This window comes from Stenella coeruleoalba (assembly GCF_951394435.1).
Source record: "Stenella coeruleoalba genome assembly, chromosome: 3".
Classification (NCBI taxonomy): Eukaryota; Metazoa; Chordata; class Mammalia; order Artiodactyla; family Delphinidae; genus Stenella; species Stenella coeruleoalba.
This window is the reverse complement of record NC_137148.1, coordinates 139624224-139651182: the sequence shown is the minus strand read 5'-3', so window position 1 is coordinate 139651182 and position 26959 is coordinate 139624224. Positions and strand designations below refer to the sequence as shown.

At 39.9% G+C, this 26959-nt stretch overlaps 1 long non-coding RNA gene across 3 annotated transcripts in view; it reads right to left on the bottom strand.

Moving 5' to 3' along the window:
* LOC307185040 overlaps positions 1–9387 on the bottom strand; it is a 413650-nt gene extending 404263 nt beyond the window's left edge. For 2 of the 3 annotated variants that reach the window (XR_013827857.1, XR_013827859.1), the window contains exon 1: positions 8879–9387. This is a non-coding gene — a long non-coding RNA (uncharacterized lncRNA). Of the gene's footprint in view, positions 1–8668; positions 8784–8878 lie in introns of all 3 variants that reach the window. The other variant, XR_013827858.1, reaches the window with a different exon arrangement.
* Positions 9388–26959: the final 17572 nt, after the last annotated feature.

The following is a 26959-nucleotide window of genomic DNA, read 5'->3' as shown; positions in this document are numbered from 1 at the left end:
TTCTGGAAATTTTAAACCGATATGATAAATCCAATCTTTTCTATACCTTTTCTTTGTGGTATTGAGTATTTACAATTTAGTGCCAGACATTTGAGGAGAAATAAGTGCGACTGAAGGATGAAGAGGAGATTCTTTCATCTATTAAACTGTTTAATGACAACTCTGTCATACGCCAAGGTCACTCTTGAAATCACAACCTTGTGAAGAGGCCCATGGGGATCAGACCAGCTGCCTAGTGCCTGTTTCTCCTCCAGAGATCCCAGGAGGGAAAGAAACCGAGCCAGCCTTCCGCGGTAGAAACAGCAGATAAACTCACAGAACCATTTTGAAGAAGGGCAGGAGAACACTAAATAAGATAGGCAACGGGTGTGGGAAGGAGGAGTGTAATAACAGAGGATTTGAAAAACACAAACAATTGCAATGAGCACGTAAGGAAGCAACTTTGTTTCTAGAAATTTATTCTACACAAGCATTTATTCAAATGGACAAATATATGTTCATTCAATACTCATTCAACAAATATGTAAAGCAACATTTGAACAGAGACCCAAAGGAGAGATAGGGGAGTGAGTCAGGAAAGTATGGGGGGAAGGGAGAGGCTGGAAGATTTCTAGGCAGTGTAAACTACAAACACAGAGACCCTAAGGAAAAACTGTGCTTATTACATTTAAGAAATAGCAAATATCTCAGCGTGGCTGGTATGCAGTGAATATGGGGGAAGAATGGTAGAGGTCCAGGTCAGAAAAGTAGCAGGATGCTGGTTTATGGGGAGCCTTAAAAGACCACAGCAAACACTTTGGATTTCAGTGAGTTAAATGGGAGATACTGAAGAGCTTTGACCAGAGTGATTTTTAACTGAGTTTTAAAAAATGACTCTTGGCTGCTGTTGGGAAGAAGAGACACTGCTAGAAGATGATGACAATAATTTAGATAAGAGGCAATGATGGTTTGGACCAGATGTTGGTGATAAGAGGTGCTGAGAAATGGCCAACATATTTAAAAAACAGAATCTGCATATATGTAAAAATTAAAATCAATAGGATTTGCTGTTGAATTCGATACAATAATCTCTGTGTTAGAGAAAGAGAGATATCAAGGATAATGCCAAGGTTTTAGGCCTAAACTGGAAAAATGAAATTTGCATTTACAGAGATGTTAAAGACTAGGATACTTATTTCCATATAGTTTCCTGTTTTCCGGTAACTACAAATAATTTAAATAGCAATGAATAGCATAATAACTAAATAAATTATGGTATAACCATACGATAGAACCAGTAAGATAAATTAAGACAGAACCACACAACCTTTCATGGAAAAACATCCTCAACACATAATAAAGTTAGTCACAAGCTACAGAAATATGACAAATAATATACAACAAACTTCAATAGTAGCTATCTTTATGGAAACTGGTAGGTTAGGAGTGACTATCATCAATTTTATCAATTTTACCATAGACTAAGATTTTAACAACTTACGTATCTTACTACTCTCCATTAATAATTAGCATGTATTACATTTTATATTTACAAAAAATTTATTTTAAGTAAACGTAAACAAGAACATCCAGCCAGTGTCAGTCTATAGCAAAATTGTGAAAGGCTTGGACTCTGAATTCAAATGCTGGCTCTGTAGCGTATTAGCTACTGACCAAGAGAAAACTGCTTAACCTCTCTGTGCCTCAGATTTTCATTGTTAAAAAATGGATAAAAATAGTATCTATCTAAAAACGGGGTTGTGAGGATTAAATGAGGTAATAATTGCACAGTTCTTAAAACAGTACCTGGAACAGAGAACATGCTAAACTGAAGTGAAAAACAAATAAAACTCTACTGTGAGATAAATCATCATAAATTGCATAGACTTTACTTTTTTTTTTTTTAGTACAAAGAAGTACATGTGCATGTAATTGTGTATGTGTATATTTAAAGTTGGTGGGTTTACACCGGAAGAAAATGAACACTAACGAGGACTTGAATTTTAGTCATTGTCTGTGGGGTTTTTTTGTTTGTTTGTTTTGGGTTTTTTTGTGGTACGCGGGCCTCTCACTGTGTGGCCTCTCCCGTTGCGGAGCACAGGCTCCGGACGCGCAGGCTCAGTGGCCATGGCTCACGGGCCCAGCCACTCCGTGGCATGTGGGATCTTCCCGGACCGGGGCACAAACCCGGTCAGCAGGTGTTCTCTCAACCACTGCACCAAGAGGGAAGCCCATAGTCTGTGTTTTGAGGAGGAAGATATTTAGACTGGCACTCAAGGAAAAATTGTACTTATTACAGTTTAACAATCTAAAAGATCAATATTCGAATTACAGGGGTCCCAGAAGAGCAGAGAAAAAGAAAGGGACTGAGAAAATATTTGAAGACATTATAGTTGAAAAATTCCCTAATATGGGAAAGGAAATAGTCAATCAAGTCCAGGAAGCGCAGAGAGTTCCATACAGGATAAATCCAAGGAGAAACACGCCAAGACACATAGTAATCAAACTATCAAAAATTAAATACAAGGAAAAAGTATTAAAAGCAGCAAGGGAAAAACAACCAATAACATACAAGGGAATCTCCATAAGGCTAACAGCTGATCTTTCAGCAGAAACTCTGCAAGCCAGAAGGGAGTAGCAGGACATATTTAAAGTGATGAAAGGGAAAAATCTACAACCAAGGTTACTCTACCCAGCAAGGATCTCATTCAGATTCGACAGAGAAATTAAAACCTTCACAGACAAGCAAAAGCTAAGAGAATTCAGCACCAACAAACCAGCTTTACAACAAATGCTAAAGGAACTTCTCTAGACAGGAAACACAAGGGAAGGAAAAGACCTTCATTAACAAACCCAAAACAATTAAGAAAATGGTAATAGGAACATACATATCGATAATTACCTTAAATGTAAATGGATTAAATGCTCCAACCAAAAGACTTAGACTGGCTGAAGGAATACAAAAACAAGACCCATAGATATGCTGTCTACAAGAGACCCACTTCAGACCTAGGGACACATACAGACTGAAAGTGAGGGGATGGAAAAAGATATTCCATGCAAATGGAAATCAAAAGAAAGCTGGAGTAGCAATTCTCATATCAGACAAAACAGACTTTAAAATAAAGACTATTACAAGGGACAAAGAAGGACACTACATAATGATCAAGGGATCGATCCAAGAAGACGACGTAACAATTGTAAATATTTATGCACCCAACATCGGAGCACCTCAATTCATAAGGCAAATGCTAACAGCCATAAAAGGGGAAATCGACAGTAACACAATCATAGTAGGGGACTTTAACACCCCACTTTCACCAATGGACAGATCGACCAAAATAAAAATAAATAAGGAAACACAAGCTTTAAATGACACATTAAACAAGATGGACTTAATTGACATTTATAGGACATTCCATCCAAAAACAACAGAATACACTTTCTTCTCAAGTGCTCATGGAACATTCTCCAGGACAGTCCATATCTTGGGTCACATATCAAGCCTTGGTAAATTTAAGGAAATTGAAATCGTATCAAGTATCTTTTCCAACCACAATGCTATGAGACTAGATATCAATTACAGGAAAAAAATCTGTAAAAAATACAAACACATGGAGGCTAAACAATACACTACTAAATAACCAAGAGATCACTGAAGAAATCAAAGATGAAATCAAAAAATACCTAGAAACAAATGACAATGAAATCGCGACGACCCAAAATCTATGGGATGCAGCAAAAGCAGTTCTAAGAGGGAGTTTATAGCATTACAATCCTACCGCAAGAAACAAGAAACATCTCAAATAAACAAGCTAACCTTACACCTAAAGCAATTAGAGAAAGAAGAACAAAAAACCCCCTAAAGTTAGCAGAAGAAAGAAATCATAAAAATCAGATCAGAAAGCAATGAAAGAAACAATAGCAAAGATCAATACAACTAAAAGCTGGTTCTTGGAGAAAATAAACAAAATTGATAAACCACTGGCCAGACTCACCAAGAAGCAAAGGAAAAAGACTCAAATCAAAAGAATTAGAAATGAAAAAGGAGAAGTAACAACTGACACTGCAGAAATACAAAGGATCATGAGAGATTACTACAATCAACTATATGCCTATAAAATGGACAACCTGGAAGAAATGGACAAATTCTTAGAAAAGCACATAGCTGATTCACTTTGTTATACAGCAGAAACTAACACACCATTTTAAAGCAATTATACTCCAGTAAAGATATTAAAAAAAAAAAAAATGGGTCTCTTACAAACAACAAAAGCCAGAAGATAAACAAACAAAAAGATCAATAGAAAGAGACAATGGTAAATTAAGAGAAAAACAGTCCATGTAGGGACAAAAGACCTGAATGAACTACTCCAAATTATCAGGTTGATTACTTTTAAGAAGATCTGGTCTTTTAAAAGTATATTGTTACCAATATTATTTTGGCTTATTTTTTAGAACTCATTACCATATATATACCAAAATAGATTGTGACCCTGAATATGATTCCTCCATTTTCCTAGTAAGAAGATTCCTAAAATATTTCTAGCTGACTTAAGCACATAAACTTTTACATTAAGATAGAAGAGTTAAACATTTACTTCTAATGACTTTTTTTATTCCTTACACTCATGTTTAAAATCACATATTATATGAAATATATTAATTTAGAATTACTCCTCTTTACTATTCTCATATTACTTGAAGTAATTTTTTTTTAAATTTATTTAGTTTTGGCTGCGTTGGGTCTTTGCTGCTGCTCGCAGGCTTTCTCTAGTTGTGGCGAGCAGGGGCTACTCTTCGTTGCAGTGCACGGGCTTCTCATTGCGGTGGCTTCTCTTTTTGCAGAGCATGGGCTCTAGGCACGTGGGCTTCAGTAGTTGTGGTGCACACGCTCAGTAGTTGTGGCACACGGGCCTAGTTGCTCCGCAGCATGTGGGATCTTCCCGGACCAGGGCTCGAACCCCTGTCCCCCACATTGGCAGGCTGATTCTTAACCACTGCACCACCGGGGAAATCCCTTACTAAAATAATTTTATTTGAATTCTTCACATGTATCGTTATCATTATGTCTGTATCAACTCTGGATCCTCATTTTGAGATGTCTAACAGCTTTCCAGAGCTCATCGAGTTCCCCTCCGTCTAAACTGTTTTAATTTGTGAAAATGCGATCGGTAGCAGTATTACCCACACCTGAAGCCTCATCAGCATGACATTAGGGCACTTACTCTTCTCATCATCCTGTAGGAATATATTCCTAATTTCCACAAACCCAAACACACAGAATTTTCCTTCCTTAAGGACTAAAATTTTGGTTTACACTGGCATACAATGCTTAAAGTTGTGAGGTCAAACCCCCAGGAACAATTACAAGCTGTGTTAAATAGTTTTACTTCTTTTTAAAACCTATGATGGCAGACTAGCTCTTTAAGGATGCAAAACTAACATTCAGTGGTCTTTAGGGCTTCTGTGTTTTCCACAAATCTTAACGCTATTTTACAGTGCATCCCTTATGAGAGGCTTCCGAAGAACTTTTTATTAAATGCCACTCAGTCTTCCGATGGATAATATTTTAGAGAAAAGAAAGCCTTTCTTATGTTTAAACATCCATCAGGCAGTATGCTAAGCATCTTATATGTAATGTGTTCCATATGAAATTTTCAAAATAACCCTGTGAAGTGGAAAATATTATTGTTGCCATTTTCCAGATGAGAAAACTGAGGCAGTTAAGTAACTTGCCCAAGATCACAAGGCTAAAAAGTGATGGAATGAGTATTTGAAACTCCAAAATCTATGCTCTCAGCCATTACTTTCTATGGTGCTCCCAGTCAAGACTACTGGCATAACATCTGTTTTTGAAGAAAGGCTAAGAACTATGAAAGAGAAGGATCCAGACAAAAGCATGAGTCTTTTCACTAAAAAAGACGAAGAAATCAAACAGGAGAGGAAAATATGGCCAAAGCTGGTTTTTTAAAAACGAATATAATTAAATCTTCACAGACCAAAGGAAGAACAATTTTTCAGAAAAAAAGAGACATAGCTATTTCAAGATATTTTTCTACAGAGGACATTACAGAACCACAAGGGATTTAAGTTGAGTAAAATTTTTCTAAAAATGCAACTTTTAGGGCCTGGGAAGTTTACTTAAGAAAACATTAGAATTTATCCTTTCTGGTTTCTTTTTACAAAGTAAAGGGTAGGGCTGGGGAAGCTATGTTTTTTCCTATGACCAAAATTTCTCCATAACAACTGTCTTTGACATCAGTGGGTAGAAAACCTCGTACTGGACAATCAGCTGTGTAGGAAGGAAAGGACTAGTAAATTAAGTAGTCGAGTCAGGAAAATATAATTCAGCTTCCTTGTGATTTATTCAATGGTGTTTCTGTGGAATGCACTGGATTATTCAATAAATATACCTTGAGTATTCATTATTTGACTAGCACTTTGTTAAGCATTTTAAGTTTCTAAAAAAGGGTCTGTCCTCAAATCTACTTAAAATTTAAGAGTAATTATTATTGGATGGTAGGATTATGTTGATTTTTATATTCCCTTTTGGACTATATTTTCTAGCTGTATCAACCTGGGGAAATTAATCTCGCTAAGCCTCCATTCCTTCATACATAAGGCAGGAATAATAGTATATCCATCTCATAAAGTTCATGTGAGAAATAGATGAAATAATGATACACAGTAAATGTTTTTCAATAAATATTAGCTATTGGGCTTCCCTGGTGGCGCAGCGGTTGGGAGTCCGCCTGCCGATGCAGGGGATGCGGGTTCGTGCCCCGGTCTGGGAAGATCCCACATAGCACTGAGCGGCTGGGCCCGTGAGCCATGGCCACTGAGCCTGCGCGTCCGGAGCCTGTGATCCGCAACGGGAGAGGCCACAACAGTGAGAGGCCCGCGGAAAATCAGAGGCCATGGAAAAATTAAGCTCAAATCATGGACCTTGGAATAGAAGCAACCAGGGGGTAGAAAGGAAAGAACAAAGAGCACTGAGGGCATTCCTTCATCAATTCCCAGGTTACAAAAGCCTTTCCCTTTTAAGTTTTTTCCATCCTGACATTCGCATTTCCACTTCTCAGGTGAAAAGCTATTCTTCCTTTTCCTATGGCCCAAGCTCTGGCAATTTTCTCTGTGTTCCTTTTCCAGCTGCAAGTCTTTTAAGAATCAATAAGCTCACCTACCCTTGCCAAGTGTAGGAGTAACAGGTAATCATGGCTAGCCAGAAAGAAATATGAAGATTCTTCTCTGTACCAGGTGCTATAATACAAAAACCATAGGCTAATAAATCAGCCTTAAGTTCCGGTCCTGGTTTTGCTTATATAACCGACATTTCAGGGCCTCAGTCTTTCCATCTGTAAAATGGGGTGGTAACACCAAAATTGTTAAGAATATTAATTTAATAAAGTTGATAAGGTGCTTAATATAGCTGGTATACAGTTAGAACTCAAATAAGAGACGGGGTGGTTATGAAAATGAAGGCACAGAAGAAAAGGAGGAGAAGAATAAGTGAATACAAAGACAGAACTTAATTGCAGACTTTTTTTTTTGGCAACCCCTGTTTTGAAGAGAGTCAAAAACAAATGAATCATTGGGAACCAAAGGAGAAAAAATGTGTTTCAAAGTTGATTTACCCTGTATTCTAGTCTAACTATTTCAGCAATAGAGCTCCACATTTTGTTTCGCAACTTTAAATTTTAAAAATGTCCTCTAATGACTTATTCAGAATCTGTTAACAACCATACTAATTTAATTGCCATTATATTTTAGTGAGAGAACCCTATTCTCCTTACACTAAATGATATAGCCCTTAAATTTTTTTCTGTCCACAAATGTTTACAGCCACTTCATCTGTGATAGCCAAAAACTGGCAACAACCCAAATGTCCATCGACAGATTTTACATCCATACAATGGAACATTACTCAGAAATAAAAAGGAACAAAATAGTAGTACCCACAATAACAGGGGCAAACCTCTAAAACACAGTACTAAGAAAAGTGAAACACAAAACACTACATACTGTAGGGATCCTTTTACATGAAATTCTAAATAAGATAAAAATACAATGATAAAAATCATATCAGGCTTCCCTGGTGGCGCAGTGGTTGAGAGTCCGCCTGCCGATGCAGGGGACACGGGGTTCGTGCCCCGGTCCAGGAAGATCCCACGTGCCGCAGAGCGGCTGGGCCCGTGAGCCATGGCCGCTGAGCCTGCGCGTTCGGAGCCTGTGCTCCGTCACGGGAGAGGCCACAGCAGTGAGAGGCCCGCGTACCGCAAAAAAAGAAAAAGAAAAAAAAATCGTATCAGTGGTTGCCTGGGGCTGGGGATCAGGGCCTACTGCAGAGTCATGAGAAAATTTAGGGTGATAGAAATGTTCCTATGTCTTGCTTATGGTGGTTGCTTGCACCACGGTATACGGTTACCCTAATTCAAACTCTACACTAAAAGGGGTGAATCATATTATAAGTTATACCTCAATAGGTTGGGGAGGAAAAATCTCTAAAGCAACTGCTGCTTCCTAACAAATAACAGGAACCTTCTCACACACAGTTTTAAATGAACAATGATGCAACTCCACCAAAGCAAAATCAGGTCCTAGTATTTTTTTCACTCTCATTCAAAAAGGTTATACTGTATTCCCAAACTATTTGCATACTACAAATGTGAGAAGAGACCTTATTCACCTCTGTATCTGACTTCAAAAGCTCTGATAGCTTCTAGCATTTGTATAACCTCAGCTGCTTTCCATACATCATTGGTTTCTTCCCCTAGTATCATTAATTTTGCTGTTTACGTGACCTGCATTAAACGACAAAAAGTCCGTTTTACTAACACCTTCTATCTCCACCCAAAGTTCTGAGTAAACTCCTGAAAGAATTTGTAAGAGAACTTACTGCAAGCAGGCGAAACAGCCTGTTGGGCCTCAAAATGGTTTCCCTCGACAATCAGCGTGACGTAGCAAACCGGTCCCGCTCGCGCTGCGCCTTCAGTCAGTCCAGGATCATTTCAGGGTGTTCAGGGAACTCCTGAAGGCAGTCCATCTTCTCTTCGGCCTCCACGGCCATCAGCTTGCTGTCCAGATATTGCGTCACTGTGAGGGGCTCCGGGATCTTGCCGAGCGCAGAGCCTGGAGGGGAAGAGCCAGCAATCCCACTCACCCCACTTGGGGCGGAGCCAGCAGAACGGCTTTGGGGCTGGGCGAGGGCGAGGGCGAGGCCGCGTGCTGGGAGGAGGAAGTTGGCTGCGTGGGGCTGGGCTTATTCGGGCTTGGCTGAGCCGGGGGCGGGGATCCTAAATCACTGCCCTTCCTCCTTCCACCTGACCTATCTGACTCCAGGTGTGAGTGCTTCTCACCCTGACCTCAGCATCAGCCCTTAAACTTTTTTTTTTTTTTTTTTGCGGTACGCAGGCCTCTCAATGTTGCGGCCTCTCCCGTTGCGGAGCGCAGGCTCCGGACGCGCAGGCGGACTCTCTACCACTGCGCCCCCAGGGAAAGCCCTTTTAAACTTTTTATGATGGGTCTAAGCTTTGCCTCAAAAACTCTTCCTCATATTTACACTGTATCAGCCAACATAGCCAATAAAGCTGTCTTCGTTCATTCCATGTTTTGCATTTATTCCATCCTATTTGTTCACATAACCAACATTTACTGAGCAAGTTCTGGGTCAGAAACTGTGCTAGTTGCTAGAGTTATAACACTGACCAAAGGAGATGCAGGCCCTGCCCGTCCCTGGCTTTACGGTCTGGTGGAATCACACGCTGCACACTGCCTCTCGTGAGGGCAGCAAAGGGACTGTCCCTGAACATCTACTGCTCACCAGACTGTACAAGGCACTTAGCCTGCCACCTCATTGTAGCCCACAACAACGGCATCAAGTTGGACTCTGATTATTCCCCACATTTACAAACAAGGACCACGAAGCCCAGAGGTTAAATCATTTGTCTCATATACTGGTAGGGTCATCCCTAGGCAAAAATATAAATGTGACTGTGATATAGCTGATCCATGGTACTGCCTTGCCCTTACCTTGCCACAAAGAGCCTTTTTCTAGTCTCCTTAAAGGCCTCTATATGAGGGATCATCCACTCAGCCAAAGTGGTGCTCATTAAAATTTTAAGCCAATGAATAACGTTTCCCTAAAGTCCAGTGGTTCTCAAATTACAGCAATACTACAGTTGTTTGAATGGCTGATTCGAAGTCAGCTTGCTGGGCCCCAACCTAGCGTTTGATTTAGTAGGTCTGGGGTAGGGCCCAAGAATTGACGCGGCTGCCAGGGATGCTGAAACTGCTAGCTTAGGAACAACGATTTGAGAAGCCCTACTCTAAAACAATGACTGTGGCTTCTAGCCCACCTAACGTAAAGAGTTCAAAGTTAACAACAACAAAATCTACAAAACTCTTCTTGTTACCTGCCTGACACATGGGAACAGGAACAAGCAGAGCGCATGAGAGAAGTGTGCACCCTTAAAACGTTTACAGGTGAAGCAAATGAGGTTCAGAACAGTTGTGTGGACCTTCATATAAACTATGGACTGGGGATGCCAATGATGAGTAACTGTAGCTTCTCAGCTGGAACGAATGTACCACTCTTGAGGGGGATGTTTGTAATGGAGGAGGCTGGGCATGTGTTGAGGCAGGAAGTGTAAAGACATCTCTGCACCTTCCACTCAATTTGGCCGTGAACCTAAAACTGCTCTAACAAAGGATAATCTTAATTTTTAAAAAATATTAGGTAGTCCTTGGTTTTCTATAAGTGACAAGGCTGGGGCTTGGAATCAAAGGCTATATGATATATAAACCAAAGAATTTTCTTACTCTGTTGCTAGAGTTTTACACATGGAGAGCAAGAAGTACATTACAGGTATCAGATATCACTCCCCTTAGTGCCCAGAATGGCAGAGTAGGGGGACTTGGGGTGGCCTGGACCCTGTAAACAGCCTCCTCCAGACCAAGTTCAACTGAATCTCTTGAATTTCTCTTAGGCCCTGGCCCACACCTAGAGTTTGCAGTATGTAGGTTTGAGTGGGGCCCAGAAATCTGCATTTCTCCAATCACACATAATTTTGAGAAAAATTATATGGTTGTTCATGCCTCAGGGAAATATTAACCATATCCAAAGCAATCCTCTCCGCCGTTACTTCTTACAATGTTCTGATTAGGTGTTAAGTACTGGGGTCAACAACGAAGCCCAGCAGGTAGCAACTCACCCTCCCTCCCTCAATTTTCCACATGGTCAGTGAGCTTTGCAAATCGGACTCGTATTGGGTCAGGGGATCTTGAATCTCCTGGATGATCTGAACAGGAAAGGTGGCCCAGCAGCAAGCCAAGACTGAATTCATTTCCCTTAAAATCTGCATTCCAAACCTGGTCATCTCCAATTCTCAATTAATGGAACCGAGCTTCATCCAGAGCATCCGTTCCCACAAAACGGTCTATTATTCAAGGAACCAGAATCTGATCAAGCCTTAAGGACGTGTGTGAATGTGAACAAAAAGAGGAAAGGGGGAGATTAATTAGTATGCACTAGAGGTGAAGAAACTGTTTTCCTACCCAACTCATGTACTCATTGATCAAATGCCTACCCTATACGCGGGCTCTATGCAAGACCCTGAAATCTCAAAGGAGCACTAAATCATCCTGTCTTCCCTTATGCAGCCTGCAGTCTAGTAAGAGTCCGCTAATCAGAAGTAGAGGGGAACAACCCTTGCCTCATTTACACAAAGAGGGGACCCAAAACAAGTAAAACCAGGTTGGAAAAAAGTGACCAAGTAGTAAAGTAGATGGATTTAGCATCTTCACTTCAGAAAGGAGGCACTGCATACTTTATCCAGCACCATAATGAATCAATTCTCCACGTTTTCCTTTCTACATAGGATTCAGGAGAGCCCTGATCAAATTGTACCCTGCAGTTGCCCCCAAATCTCTCCCTGACAAAACAACTGTCCTTCCATTACTCACACCCTCCTTTCGGTTATGCTATTTTCCCTGATCCTTTTATAAAGACAGTTACCCCTCAGAAGATTTATGCCTTAAGCCAGGAATCCTCAGACTTTGGTGAGCATAAGTATTTCTTGAAGCTCTTTTAAAAATGCAGATTCCTGGACCTTTCCCTCAAGATTTCAAGTCAGTTGTCTAGAATAAGATTCAGAAAGCTCCATTTTTCACAAGCACCTTAAGTGTTCGATCCAGACACTGAGCTTTAAATGTGGTGTTGCACTTACTGCTCAAAATAGCCCTATTTACAGAGGGGGACATAAAGCGAAAGAAAAATAATTCACCTAAACTTACACAGCAAGGAAATGGCAGACTCAGGATCCTAACAGAGCTTCCAGACCCCCAAACCCAAGGACAACCCCAAGTAGGCAAGCCTGATGCCAGAGGTAATTAAACTGAAAACTAACAAAGTTTAAGGGGAAATGGAAGGAAGGCTTAGGTGCAGTGAGAGGAAAGGTGAGCAATGAAATCAGAAGGGGCTCAGAAACAGACTTCGCCAGCCACTCAACTTTGGCTAGGGCCAGTTCCACTCATGCTAAGGCCAGCAGAAGTGTACCGGTATAAACAAGGCAAAGCAGTTTCTATAAATGTGTCAGAAAAAAACTTGAGGTTTTACATGCAATTAATTGCAAAGACATTTCTTAATGGCAGCCTCCTCTTGACTTTCCAAATTAACGAGTCAGAAAAGCACTCCTCTCAATAGCATCTTTAGAAATGGGCAAGCCCCCCTCCTGGGCTCCCATTAAAACACAGGACCTTCGGCTAAATGCTGCAATGTCCTCCAATCTAGAAAGTCATCTCAAAACTGTAAAAGCCTGTGCACAGATCCCTTCCTTGAACTCCTTTGGTCCCAGAAAAAAAAGAGAAGCAGGAAAGAAATGAAGATGTGTCATCTTGGTTAACATGTCATTTGGGTAATATTTTGGATAACACTAGAGGTAGTTAACTGATTTAAAAGATGATTCTTCCTGTGAAGGAAAATGTCTTTTTTGTTGATGAATAAAAATTATGCAAGTAAAGAGGGTGGGGCTGGAAAAAAAAAAAAACCCTCAACTATTGTATACCAGGAAGCACACTCAACAACAGCATTTTCAAGTTCTTTCTGTTTTTACTATAGTGTGTGTGTGTGTGTGTGTGTGTGTGTAACATACATTGGGAGGAATTCTTATATAACATCCAATCTATGAATAGATGAAGTCTGATGGGCTACAGCCTATCACCAAATTAAACTCCAAGTTAAAGGCCTGGGTGGCTACCTGGAAATTAGCGTTCTGTAGAGCCTTGCCTTTTAAATGAACCAACAAGGGCCCACCTGTGTTCGTTGCATGTCCCTTGGATAATTAATGCTGGTAATAACACCGAAATGTTAGCACACAAAGCACCTGGAATGCAGCTCGCCATACACATTCTAATCACATCTGCCACCTAACTCTCCAAATGACCTTCTGCAAAACAATGTCTGTCTCTGAAACCACCGAAGCCAACCTAGGAGGAAGCCGTTTTTTCCCAGGATTTGGCTGCAGCGGAGCAGTTCCTAAAGCTAGAGTGGCACCAAGTGGTCAGGACAGGAATCAGTTTGTATTCACAGCCTCTGGCCAGGCTGCATGCCTGTCAACACAATGTTGCTCCCAGGGCTGCAGGAGGTCTCAGCCCGTCTCCTCAGAATGGTGACCAGGACCAGAGAGGAAAACAGAGGCCCACATACCCCTGATACCTTAGAGGTGATTCTGAAACTCACATAAATCCTAAACTCTCCTAATTTTAAGGAGACTTACATTTTAAAGATCACCAAAACAGGGGCGGGGTTAGGGGTGGATAGCAATGAGGACTGCCTATTCTATATCGCTGTTTATAAGTCACATAGTATTTTCTATGTTTACTAAACTCTGTCTGTGTCACTGTGCCCCACAAAGAAAATGAGAAATATTGTCTCCATATTACAGATAAAAAAGAAGGGGTGAAGTGATAAGAACAATAGGGAGAGTATTAGAGAACAGGTAAGTGTTCTATGAGTTTTATAGTCCCTTGTTTAACTGCTGAACCAATTCTCCTCCTGTCCGTTAGCTTTTCATGGCCCCAATCAATCTTTTTGTCTCACACACACGGTTTCCCCTGGGACCAATATCACTACTCCATATTCTGACTTTCTCTTCTTTTTTTCATATTTGTCTTACTCTGTTTCTTCCTGCTTTTCCCCTCTAATGGCTCAGACTCAGATAACTTGGGTGCCTTCAAAGACCACTAACAGAAAGGGTTTCTCCCTCCTGTCGTTTCATATAATTATAGACATACCATTTTCCCATAATGCTGCAGCATCGTTAATCACTTCAAATACAGAGAGAGCCAGGCATGCTTTTCTGGGAGCAAAGAGCTCACGGTCCCATTTCAATTTGTGATTGTATCAATAATCTCAAGACTGTCTTAGGTGAACTAACCCATTATTTCTAGAGAAACTGGAAGGAAACTGGTAGAATCATATAGGCTGGCTGACACAGGGAGTATGTTTGTATGATATAAAATTCCAGATGACGTGTCAGCTGCTTTGTCCTTTGTTTCTAAGTGGCAAAAAGGCAATTTTGCCTTTCCTGTCAGGGTATTCATGTAAGGAATTATGAGAACCTCTATCATTAAAAGAACAAATTATCTAAGGATCTCTCCCACACACAGCAGAGGCCAGTATGAATTTAAACCGCTTATAGATCAGAACAAAAACAACAACAAATTAATCCTGATGTACTTTTCTAGAATACCCCAGTGTAATTTTCATGCTGCAGCCCCTACACATCCAAGACCCAAGCAAATCTTGTAGCAATTTCACAGATAATATTATGGCAGGTTGGAAAGATTAGAGGAAGCAACATTTCTAAAGAAATCATTTCATAGAACAAAAAGCTTAACATAAATAGTGTAATTTGTATTGATTATTTCTCATGAATACATCTTTAACCAGGCTATCTTCAACGTAGAATAAAGAGATCACAGGTCATCTCCAATCAGGAAAATACTTTTCTTTGGGATAATAAATGAGGAATAACACATACTGCTATGGTCAAACAGTGGAACCACAAGACTGTAGGAGGGAATGTTAAGATATAATTTGCCTTTAAAGAAAATGCATTCACTTGTACAAAAAAATGTCTATTGAGTATCTACTATATGCCAGGTACAATCTTCAGGACACCAGACAAGTCCCTTGGACATTTTAATTGTGCTGTGTAACAATAATAAACAAATGAATCTAAAGTCAGGTAGGGAAAAAACGCTACGAAGCAAAGTATACCACTTGAGAACTATATTATGAGAGTGGCAGGGTGGTCAAGGAAGCCCTCTCTAAATATATAAACTTGAAAGCAATGAAGGCCCATGATCAAATGTGCATTTTAGGATTTAACCCTAATAGCAGCCAAAAGGAAGTGCCAAAGGGAGAAAAGAGTGGAGGTACCCAACAAATGGGGATGACTTTTATTCCATAGGGAGGGTGGAGAGGGATAACTAATCCTCAGGGATATTACGTGCCTGCTCCCCAGCTTCCTAGAATCTAAGTGCTTATCCAATGCCTTCTGCTTTGGCAAGGGAAAGAATAAGGGTCACACTATAAACAGATCATCCTTGACATTTCACAGAGGTTTGAAGTAATTGCCATGGGATAATAGCATCAAGACTTAAGCTTATAACAAATGTTACTTTTAAATCAGTTATGCAAATACAGCTTTAAGAAGCCTGATATATGTAGATTTATGACTAGTGCTTTACAAGTAATGATCTAAAAAAAAGTCTTCTAAAAAATTACACTAATGTCTAAGGGGAATTTCTAATGCAAAATAAAAATAAGAGAAAAGCAAACAATGGACCACTAAAGTTTTTCATCAACAAAGAAATGTAGCTTATCTACTAGAAATAATAATATAGGGCTTCCCTGGTGGCGCAGTGGTTGAGAGTCCGCCCGCCGATGCAGGGGACACGGGTTCGTGCCCCGGTCCGGGAAGATCCCACATGCCGCGGAGCGGCTGGGATCTTGGCCATGGCCACTGAGCCTGCGCGTCCAGAGCCTGTGCTCCGCAACGGGAGAGGCCACAACAGTGAGAGGCCCGCATACCGCAAAAAAAAAAAAAATAATAATAATAATAATATAAACCCACTGATTTCTTTTCTCACATAGCATATTTTACTGAGCTTTTGCATATATCAGAAGGCAAAAGCAGCCAGCAATCTGGAGCTCTGGCACATAGTAGATTTCATCTCATTTTGCATATATAGGGCCTCATGCTGTGGAATTAACAACTTTTAGATTGTTCTAGTGCAACCATTGAGCTGTTGCATTTGAATATGATGCATATTTTTTAATTTAAATAAAATACATTTAATATTGATTTTTTTCATCCATATTCAGTATGCCATCCAAACCACAAAATATACTGATGGTAGAAAAAGTCCCTTCTGGAGCTTAACAAATCTTCTATGATTCTATATGATGTTTCATATATACTTAGTACAAATTTGCCTCTCCAGAATTCCTCAGCCTTCTGTAGTCCAATCAATAATTGTTGATAGTTTATAAAATAAAAAGGGTTTCTCCAGATACTAAGCAAGTATATTATCCAATGTGTTTTATGAGATTCTATAAAGATATAGAATTAATTTCTTAGATGTGCGGCTATTGAATTAGCAAAGCATTGGCATACTACCAAAATGGTCAATTTTATAAGGAGACATAATAAACATCACATTAGCCTGTACACTGAGCATAATCAAAGGTGATTATGTTTGGGACAGATTGCCTCTGGGCATGAAACCATGAGTGGAAATTGCCTGGAAATGCTTGAAGGACCTACTACAGTGGAAAATTTTCAAAACAACTTCTTAATGACATGGGGAAAATGATCTAAGAAATTATTAGGAATTAACAAAAATATATTCATAGTTGATGTTTATGGAATTGTACATAATCCTGTCCAGATTCCAGATGAGAAAACTAGCAGACAAATATTTGAACAGCATCATTGTGTCCTGTAGGTCACTGGTGAGTTTTGTTTGCCTGGGGTGGTGATATTCTATACGACAATTAAGAGAGGGAAGATAAATAATCTAACAGTTCAGATGAGACTTTTTTTTTTACACCAGAAATTTAAAAAATATTTTTAAGTGTTTTTGTTTTTGGCTCCATTGGGTCTTAGTTGCGGCATGTGGGATCTTCGTTGAGGCATGCGGGATCTTTTTCGTTGCAGTGCATGGGCTCTTGGTTGCGGCATGCAGGTTTTCTCTCTCTAGTTGAGGTGTGCGGGCTCAGTAGTTGTGGCACGCGGGCTTAGTTGCCCTGCAGCATGTGGCATCTTAGGTCCCCAACCAGGGATCGAACCTACGTCCCCTGTATTGGAAGGCTGATTCTTTACCACTGGACCACTGGGGAAGTCCCTTTAAGTTTTTCAATTTAGTAAAAGTACAAGAAATAACGTACATACTCTTATTTATAATTATATCTTCTTTCTGAGTTTTATGTGAGCTCAGGTGAAAACTTTTATTAAAATGCAGAAAAGTCAGATCATATGGTGCAGAGAAGCAAAAACCATCTACTTTAAAATGCATCCCACAAAAAATTTATAATTTCCTGATAGATCTCCTGTCATCTTCAAAGACTATCAGTGAAAGTAGCAAATCCTTAATCATTTTTAAGTAGCAAATCCTTAATCATTATCAAAAGAATTTAAATTTGAGGTACCCATCTGTTGCATTTTTTAGAGGCTCCAAACACCCTTCGTAGAGAGAAACCTTGGTTTTGAACTTCAGTGATTAAACAGTGGTCTCCTTTGTACAATCTGCTATACTGCTGTTAGATAGCAAGTATTTTAATACCAACCTTCAGTCAAGAGCCTCTTGTCCTACAAGACACTCATTATTCAAGAAAAAAAATATCATCTACATTTAAAAAATGAAAGGAGGGAATCTGTGCTTACACAAGTGTTTTATGTTGTATTTTTTTTTATCTCCAATTCAGAGGCTTTGCAATTATCAGAATTGTGAAGATTTTTCCTCTCTGAAATAATAAAGAGACCACTTAATTATCAACTCATGGTCATTTTGCCTGCTACGTGCGGATTGCAAAACCCAATAACAACTCTAATGAAAAGCATTTCTTCATGGCCACAACCTCTTTACACCTGGACTCTGGCTTTCAGGAGATGATTATATGGCTGCTGCAAGAAGGTCACCACACAAGGCTAGAGTCACAATCCAGATGCCTGAATTCCTCCCAAGCACTTTACCAGCACATTGCAAAATGAATGGCTCCAAACGATGGAGTGGCTTATGAAAGAGACTTTCAAAATGTCATTTTAATTTTAAAATGTTTTCAAAAGACAATTTCAAGTGCTTTTAAAAGACAATTTTAAATAACTATCACTGTACACAGAGGTTAAGATAATGGACTGACTCTATAAATGTAGTTTGAAGTAAGAATTAGGGTAAAAGGAGATGAAACTAATATTTTACAAGAATTTTCACCAAAGTAAATGAAACAATGCTTCAATAGGAGAACCTAGGAAGAATGCAGAATTCTACCCATCAATTTGTTATAAACAACAGCATATGTTGTGTTTTATTTTGAATTCTTTGATAAATGAATGTTTATTCTGGGATCAGTGGTTCTGGGTGAATGGCAGATTGCAGCAGCAATTGCTTTCTCACCAAGAGAATTATCTAAAATCAGATCTCCTTTGTTTGATGAAACTTAAATTGCAGGGGGAATATTTAAACATCTAAGGAGAAAATCCATAGATAAGCTAACACATGGCTCCAAGATGCATTTAGCAGAACTAATTGTCTCTATTATTCTTTTATTCTAAAAGCTACAGATAGAATGTAGAAGTATAATAATAAAATGCCGTATCATTACAGGTACACTGATAAGGGACAATAGGCCACCAAAATGCTATATTTACTTCAAGTGATATTGGAGGGCTAGGGCAAATGAGACATTATGTCTATGGTAAATCCAGCTAAATAACAGGATTAGGAAGAAAAACTCCTTCCCTGTGCTGTGTGATATTTCTGTGAGGCTAAGCAAAACATGGAAGCCATCTCTTCTGTGCAGTGTCCATGGCCACACATGTCCTCAGCATGCCCTGGGACCAAGAAGGCTCTCTGTTCCGTTAGGTGACCACAGACCCACCGCCTTGATGAAAGTGGTGGAAAAATTAACCACAGTTAAGAGCTCAGCCTCACGGGGTAGATGTATTTTGGAATCCTGCATCTGCCACTCATTAGATGTATAATCCCAGGGAAAGTACTGAACCTTTCTAAAGCCCCTTTTCCTAATTGGTTAGCAATGGAATGATAAGCCTATGTAAAGTATCAAAGGCTATCTTATCGCCATATTCTTGCCTCTCATGTACTTCTCAACCCACTCCTGTATGGCTTGTTGCCTCCCCACTCCACTGAAACAGCTGTCCTTAAAGTCACCTTTGTCACGAAGTCACCTTTGTCCCAAGCCAATGGCCACTTTCCCAGCCCCCACTGTGCTACCACAGTGCCTCAACAGCATGGAACAATGTTGGCCACTTCTGCCTTCGTGAAACAGCTCCTTCTCTCTGCAGAAAGATGCACAAAAGAGATACCGCTGTGGTGCAAGGGACAGCAGCTACCTGAGTTTCTTTGGGCTCTTGGAACTAGGGTTCCAGCCTTCCTGACTTTGGGTTCTGTGACCCTGTCATGAATCTTTGCTGTGAATGTCCCTTTGGGGTACCTTAAAAGATCAGAGACACTATACAGATGGACAGGACCACCATTTAGTCAATTTTAAATTTTTCTCTTCAATAGCCTGCATTGTGTCCCCTCGCACACCTTGATTTCTTAAGCTTTGGCAACAGACAAGCACATAACATATGCATTTGACAGGCACTGGGAAGGGGTGAAAAGAAACATGAAAGTCCATCGTGGGGCCTCCCTGGTGGCGCAGTGGTTAAGAATCCACCTGCCAATGCAGGGGACACGAGTTCGAGCCCTGGACCAGGAATATCCCACATGCCGTGGAGCAACTAAGTCCGTGCGCCACAACTACTGAGCCTGCGCTCTAGAGCCTGTGCTCCGCAACAAGAGAAGCCACCGCAATGAGAAGCCCGCACACCGTAACGAAGAGTGGCAAGCCTGTGCGCAGCAACTAAGACCCAGCGCGGCCAAAACTAATAAATAAATAAAATAAATAAATTTATTTAAAAAAAAAAAGTCCATGGCTCAATGTGAGTCATTCCTAAAGCCCCTTCACCAATTAAGTGGTGTCCCTGGAGGGTTTTTTGTTTAAAATAAATAGCCAAGGCTTTGCCTCTTTGCCATGGCCTTCCCTATTATGAGATGAGGTCAGGACAGATAGTTCATGTCCCTGACTCACAGCTAAGGATGAGTTGACTCCTTCCAGGAATCACTAAATCACACGGTCCTCCTGGCAAAGGACACCACCGGCTCAAACAGGTATCAACAGGACTTGGAATCAAGCCTCTTATGTTTCTGCTTTGCTTGAGGCCCATCTAACTGCCCCTTGAACAGGTCACTCCATCTTTCCTGCATCCTGGCAGCATCTAGGTAGAGAGATTCAGTGCTGTCTTATTGCGAATGCTCTGTGACTGTCAGTGGTGTGTCTGCTAAGACAAAGACTGACAAATTGCGCTCCTCACATTAATTTTCAAGTGCATTTTTAAAGCACATGCCTCTGATGAAGTATTTTGAATAGTGCTATAGATGTCAAGGAGACATTTAAAATATCTCACTCATAATTTTTGAAAATCTTCCTCATTCAAAGTTGTCACAGCTTGACAGCTTAACTCTGTTTTGAGTATATTCTTTTACAATGTACTACAAACTGATTGAAGAGCTGACAAATCTGACTTAACCCAAACAAGAATCTTTAAATATAGCTCATTGAAAAGAATGTTTAATGAAAATGCATATACAGATATTACATCTAGCATCCTATTTTTAAGAAGTCAAATTACACAATTAAAATCTTTACTGAAAATATGCCTCTACCCCAGGACTAGAAAATGGAAAATCACTCCCTGATCTACTGAGACAAGATCCTGAAGTTAGTAGAAATTACTCTGATTGAATATTCATTTATCTTTTTTGTCTAAATAAAAGCCAGGGTTTTGTTTTCTGTGTGTAACTTTAAATGGAGTTTAATACAATTATTGCCCAACTGATCCATTCCTTTGAATCCAATGACTGACCCTAGCTTGTACAAACAACTTATAAGAAAGAGAGTAAAACACTGAAATAAAGTTATTATAATTCTTCTCTAATTCAGGCTAGAAAAGTAAACTTATGATTATTAAGTTAAAAAAAAGAAGGAAAAAGAAGAATAAAAGGGATCTGTAGCTAAATAAAGGGGGAGAAATTGGTTGTGGAAAGCAGGAGATAACCGTGAGTCAGGGTTCTTACTGCACTGAGGGTTCTTAAACACCCACAAGCAAGGCAAACCCTTAAAATTCCGCCGATATCAGCAGAGCAAAGGAGAGAAGTTTTTCTGAAGAAACAGCCATAAGATTACCTCCCAAAATATCTTTTGGTCTTTGGTTTGGCTAAAATACATTTAGCTTCCTACAAACCTTTCTGGCATTAAGATTACGTCACCAATAGGGAATAAAAAAAGAACAAGCCATAACATAAGGCAAAAATTCCTGCCAGAAAGGGGATGAAGTGGAAAACCTTTCCAGTGCTGGCATTAAAGGAAGAAATAAAAGAAAGAAAGAGAAGGATGGGAGCATCCCAGCAAGTTACCACCTTCAGGGGAGAAAAAGGCCCAGAAATGCCAACCATAATTTTGTAGGAATTTGAGAACATTCGAGTGGGTGCCCCATTTTCCTGGCTGTGGCTGAGGTAGCCATGAGCATCTCAGAGAGGGCTGAGTGTTCAACGTGGCGCCGCATTCCACCTGGCTTGAAAATGATAGAACAGCATCATGCCCTCTGGGCTTGGCAAATACTTAAACCAGATTCTTTGTGGATGTTTCAGATCCTGCTTCCCCTCTGGGCCTATCAGGGAACAGCTCCAATGACATGGGTGGTATTTCTCCTTCAGCATGGTTCTCCAGCGGCCCCTCCGCACAGAGACTCTCACCAGTGGAAGCTCTTTGTCCCCCTCTTGGGAAAAACCTAAAGCAGTTCAGGGCCAGGTCTGCTTTTCATGTGGCCCACATTTGGACCATGGAAAATGTGCATTATCTGCTTGGCCGTAAGCAGACATGTAGTTATCTCCTAAATACAGTCTTCCAGAGGCTCTCTCCACCTTTACTCAGGTTCCTCTGGCTCCCTCTGACATGAGTGAGGCCCCACAGTCCACAGCTGTGGCAGCTGTAGGCTCTCCTAGCAGTCCCAATGAAGCCCCCAGTTCTTAACTAGGCCTAAGGTAAGGAGCAGACAATCCCTACCTCACCTGGTTGAAGAACTAGCAAGAAATTGGACTGCTTCTCCACAATGAAGGCAAGGAGGAATATGTCTGGAATATTGGGGCATCTCTTAATATTACTATGCCCTGTGATTAAGGTCAATGGAAAACTACAACAACCCAATCCTACCATGGCCCAGACCCTTCAGGAATGAAGATTTGGGGCAGCCTATCAGGTAAAGAACAACGACTAGCTGAGTACAAGTGGCATAAGGAATGGGTGATAGAAGAAAGTAGTTATAAATATCAGCTGTGAGCACATGACTAGTTATAGAAATGAGGGCTGTAGTTGTAATGATGTCATGAGTACTTCTTCCTTATTTTGTTATGAATGTTTGTGTATGTTCATAAAAAAACCCAAAAATCTTTGTTTTCTCCCCTTATTTCCTTATCATGTAACATACATGTATTGACTTTATATCATAGTATTTAAGTTTTGTTAACTTTACAGCATAGTATTTAAGTTCCATAAAATCAAGGAGAAGAGTAAACATCATTCAAGGAATTTACATCTTCTCCTAGGGGAAGGATTACTGCGGTTCTGGTTGTACACAGAATGGTTGTATCATGTTAGGCGGATATATGACCTTGTCATTGTCTTTGGAGATTAAGAATGGTCTAAGGTGATGCATACAGGTACCAAATTGACAAGAGGAGAACTTGTGATGGTTAATTTCATGTATAAACTTGGCTGGCCTGTGCCCAGGTATTTAGTCAAACATTATTCTGAGTAATTCTGTGAGGGTGTTTTGCATGAGACTAACATTTAAATCAGTGACCTTTGAGTAAAGCAGATTGCTCTCCATAATGTGGGTGGGTCTCATCCCATCAGTCGAAGGCCTGAAGAGAACAAAAGACTGGTCTGCCCAGAACCAAAGGGAATTCTTCAGCAGATGGCCTTCAGACTTGGTCTGTAACATCGACTCTTCCTGGTTTTCTAGCGGACCGCCTGTGGACTTACACCACAACTCCTTCCTGAATCTCCAGCCTGTTGGCCTCTTTATTAGATTTTGGACCCACCAAGCTCCACAATTGCATAAGCCAATTCCCTAAAATAAATCTCTTCCTATAAATATACACATTCTATTGGTTCTGTTTCTCTGGAGAACTCTAATTCAGGGTTTAGCATAACATTCTCTAAAGAAGGTCTCCTCCTCAAATCCTCTCTTCTCAACATTTTGACCCCTTGCTACCACTTTGATTTGACTGAAAGATCCTTCTTTAAATAGGCTGCCTTTTAATCTGGCACCTTACTTAGTTAAGGAGCATCTGTAACATTTTACCTTTGAAAGATCCTACTGAAACTTTCTATTACAGATGCTCCTGAGGGGAAGGGGACAAGAGAAGACCAGTGCTCAGGACAAGGAAATCTCAGAGAGCAGAGACCTCATAACCAGAGACAAAAAGGGTTTGTGGTGATCCACAGCAGATGCCAGCATGCCTAGGCCGCACCAGCAATTCACATACAATGGGAATCAGCTCAGGACAAAACAGTCCTGAGAGGTTAGTGTTATCTCTGAATTGACTGTATTTTGTAAACCCAAAGTTTATGGCTTTTTTCTTTCCATGAGAGGGAATAAGTAAAAGAAAAACATGATAGCAATATGAAATTAGTTTTAGAAAACAAAGAAAGCTACATGTTTATTCACATTTAAGTCATAATGAAAATTTTAGTTTTTCTGATTCTATTTCACAGAGAGAAATTTTTGTAACTGAAAGCTATCTGATTTCTTGGCTGTAATAAATCAACCACAATATAAGCTAAGCATGAGTATATCATGGATCCACATAGGATGTGGAAAAGCATGGAACACATAGATAATCAGCAGTCAAAGATGAAGCAGGGTAAAAGGAGTAAGAGTCACAAATTGACCAAGACTGGGACATTTCCATTAGCCTCTTCTGGGATTATCTAGAAATGTCTGAATCCTTGGAGAGGACAAATTATAAGGAAATGTTAGAACCATAATGTAGTTATAACTGTATTTTTATTGTAAAATGTTATTGTAAAATAACATGTAAATAAAATGTAAAATTTTATTGTAAAATGCACATAAATGTGCATACTTGTAAAATATTCATCGTATATTCCTGAGGTAAGAGAAATGGTCATAAAATTCATCTACTTCCAGATATTAATAGCCCCAAACACTATTAATAGGGTTCTAGATGTTGACTTTTTTTTTTTTTTGGCGGTACTCGGGCCTCTCACTGCTGTGGCCTCTCCTGTTGCGGAGCACAGGCTCCGGACGCACAGGCTCCGGACGCACAGGCTCAGCGGCCATGGCTCACGGGCCTAGCCACTCCGCGGCATGTGGGATCTTCCCAGACCGGGGCACGAACCCGTGTCCCCTGCATCAGCAGGCGGACTCTCAACCACTGTGCCACCAGGGAAGTCCTAGATGTTGACATTTTAAACACTTCTGTCTTTTAAGCAATCAAGACCAACAACATAGTATAATAGTTAAAAGTACATATTCTAGACATTCCAAATCACAGCTCTTTCTTTTATTAGGAGTGTGACCTTGGGAAAGTTATATAACCTCTCTATGTCTCATTTCCTAACGTGTAAAATGGGGATAATGGTAACAACCTCGTAGGGGTGTTACACAGATTAATAAAGGGATTTATTATCTATCCAGCTCTTAGAATAGTGCCTGGCACATGATGAGCTCTACATAAAGATTTGTTAAATTAAACTAATATGGTAACACATTAAGACCATGATGATAAAATGTGTAAATTGTGCATTTTGTTTTCTTGGGATATTTCATTTATTTTTGTTCTAAATCAGTCATTTTTATTTTCTTTATCACATTCAGAAAAGGGGGGAACCCCCAATTGCAATTATTATTTTGAAGTGGCTTAAATCAAGTAAGCCAATGAAACAGCTACAAATAAAACTGAGGTTCTAGTACAGTACTAGAAGTTTGGAAATAGCACTAAAATAAAGGAATTTTAAGATTGTGGAGATATTAAATTGATATTTAAAAAGAAAAGAAGGAAACATAACTATCAGTCTTTCATAGGGAAAAGATAAAAATACAGTGGAGGTTTGAAATTCGAACTACCCTAACTTTCAACTAGCTAGAGTTTCCCATTTGATTGAAACTTATGAGTATTTATAAAGTCAAATTTAAAAAATTCTAGCTATGGCTTAGGGAATACCCTAGCGGTCCAGTGGTTAGGACTCTGCACTTTCACTGCTGAGGGTGCGGGTACCATCCCTGGTCAGGGAACTAAGATCCCGCAAGCCCCATGGCATGGCCAAAAAACTTAAAATTAAAAAATAGATATGGCTTATAATCAACCAATATTTAGGCCAATCTATTTACTATAATCAATGAAATTGATAAATTGGGATGATTTACATTATGCACTGTAAGATTTTTAATTAAAAGTGGTTCTTATTATGCTTAATTTATTATTTTTAAAGACAGGAGAGTGAGTGAACTCAAACATTAAAGATTTTCAGAGCTGGAAAAACAAAGGATGCCTAACCTTTAGCTAACTAAAATATAAAAATTTTTAACCCCATTCTTCCAGCTTTGAAGTTTATCCCAGTTATATTACTAAGTCTTGATTTCACTTTGGGCATATTGCTTACCACATTTATAGTTCTGATTTTTATGCTGGCAAAATTATTTGAAACGCACATAATTTGGTAAGGTGCTTGCTAACAAAGAATACATATTTCTGCAACCGGTGACACGAAAAATAACCACTCGAGGACAAACTCATAATAGAAGTTCACAAAGTCAGCAGCTTAGATGCTTTTGTGGGGAAGGCTTCTGGTTTTCCATACAAGCTAACCCAGAATTGAGAAATAGGAAAAGTAATGTAACATAATAGCCACACACCAAAAGCATTCCACATGAGGTAGACCAGGATATGAGTGAACAGATTGTACTGCACACGGGGCTTCAGGGAGCTGGAGTCTATGCTCATTACCACCTGTAAGCTTTGGGATTTCCCACAGTTATTTACGCAAATAGAGCCTCACATCATTAAATCCTCATCAGTGCTGTCACTCTCTGCCTCTGACCACACAGAATGCTAAAGAAGGAAATGGGATTTCAGAGCTTCATCTTCAGGAGACTGAGAGGTTACAGTTTTCCTTCCTGGAGACCTGTGTCTAGAGACTGAGGATCTCCTGAATATTTGTCTTCAGTTTCTCTCATTTGTCCTTTGTCCAGAAACGTCATTGTCTGCTCCTCAGAAGAAGTATCACGCGAATCCTCTTCTGTGAGATGTATACCTCTCAATTCTTTCTTATACCCCTCAAGCTAGAGGCAACCTTGAGCAGAAACGTGCAGGGAATATTATTGTCTTAGGCAGGTTGGGCTACTACAACAGAATACCAGAGACTGGGGGGCTTCAACAGCAAACATTTATTTCTCACAACTCTGGAGGATGGAGAGTCAAAGATCAAGGTGCTAGGAGATTCAGTTTCTGGTGAAGGCCCTCTTGTAGACTTCTGCCTCCTTGCAGTGTTCTCACATGGAAGAGAGAAAGAGAGAGAGAGAGAGGAAGAAAGAGAAGGAAAAGG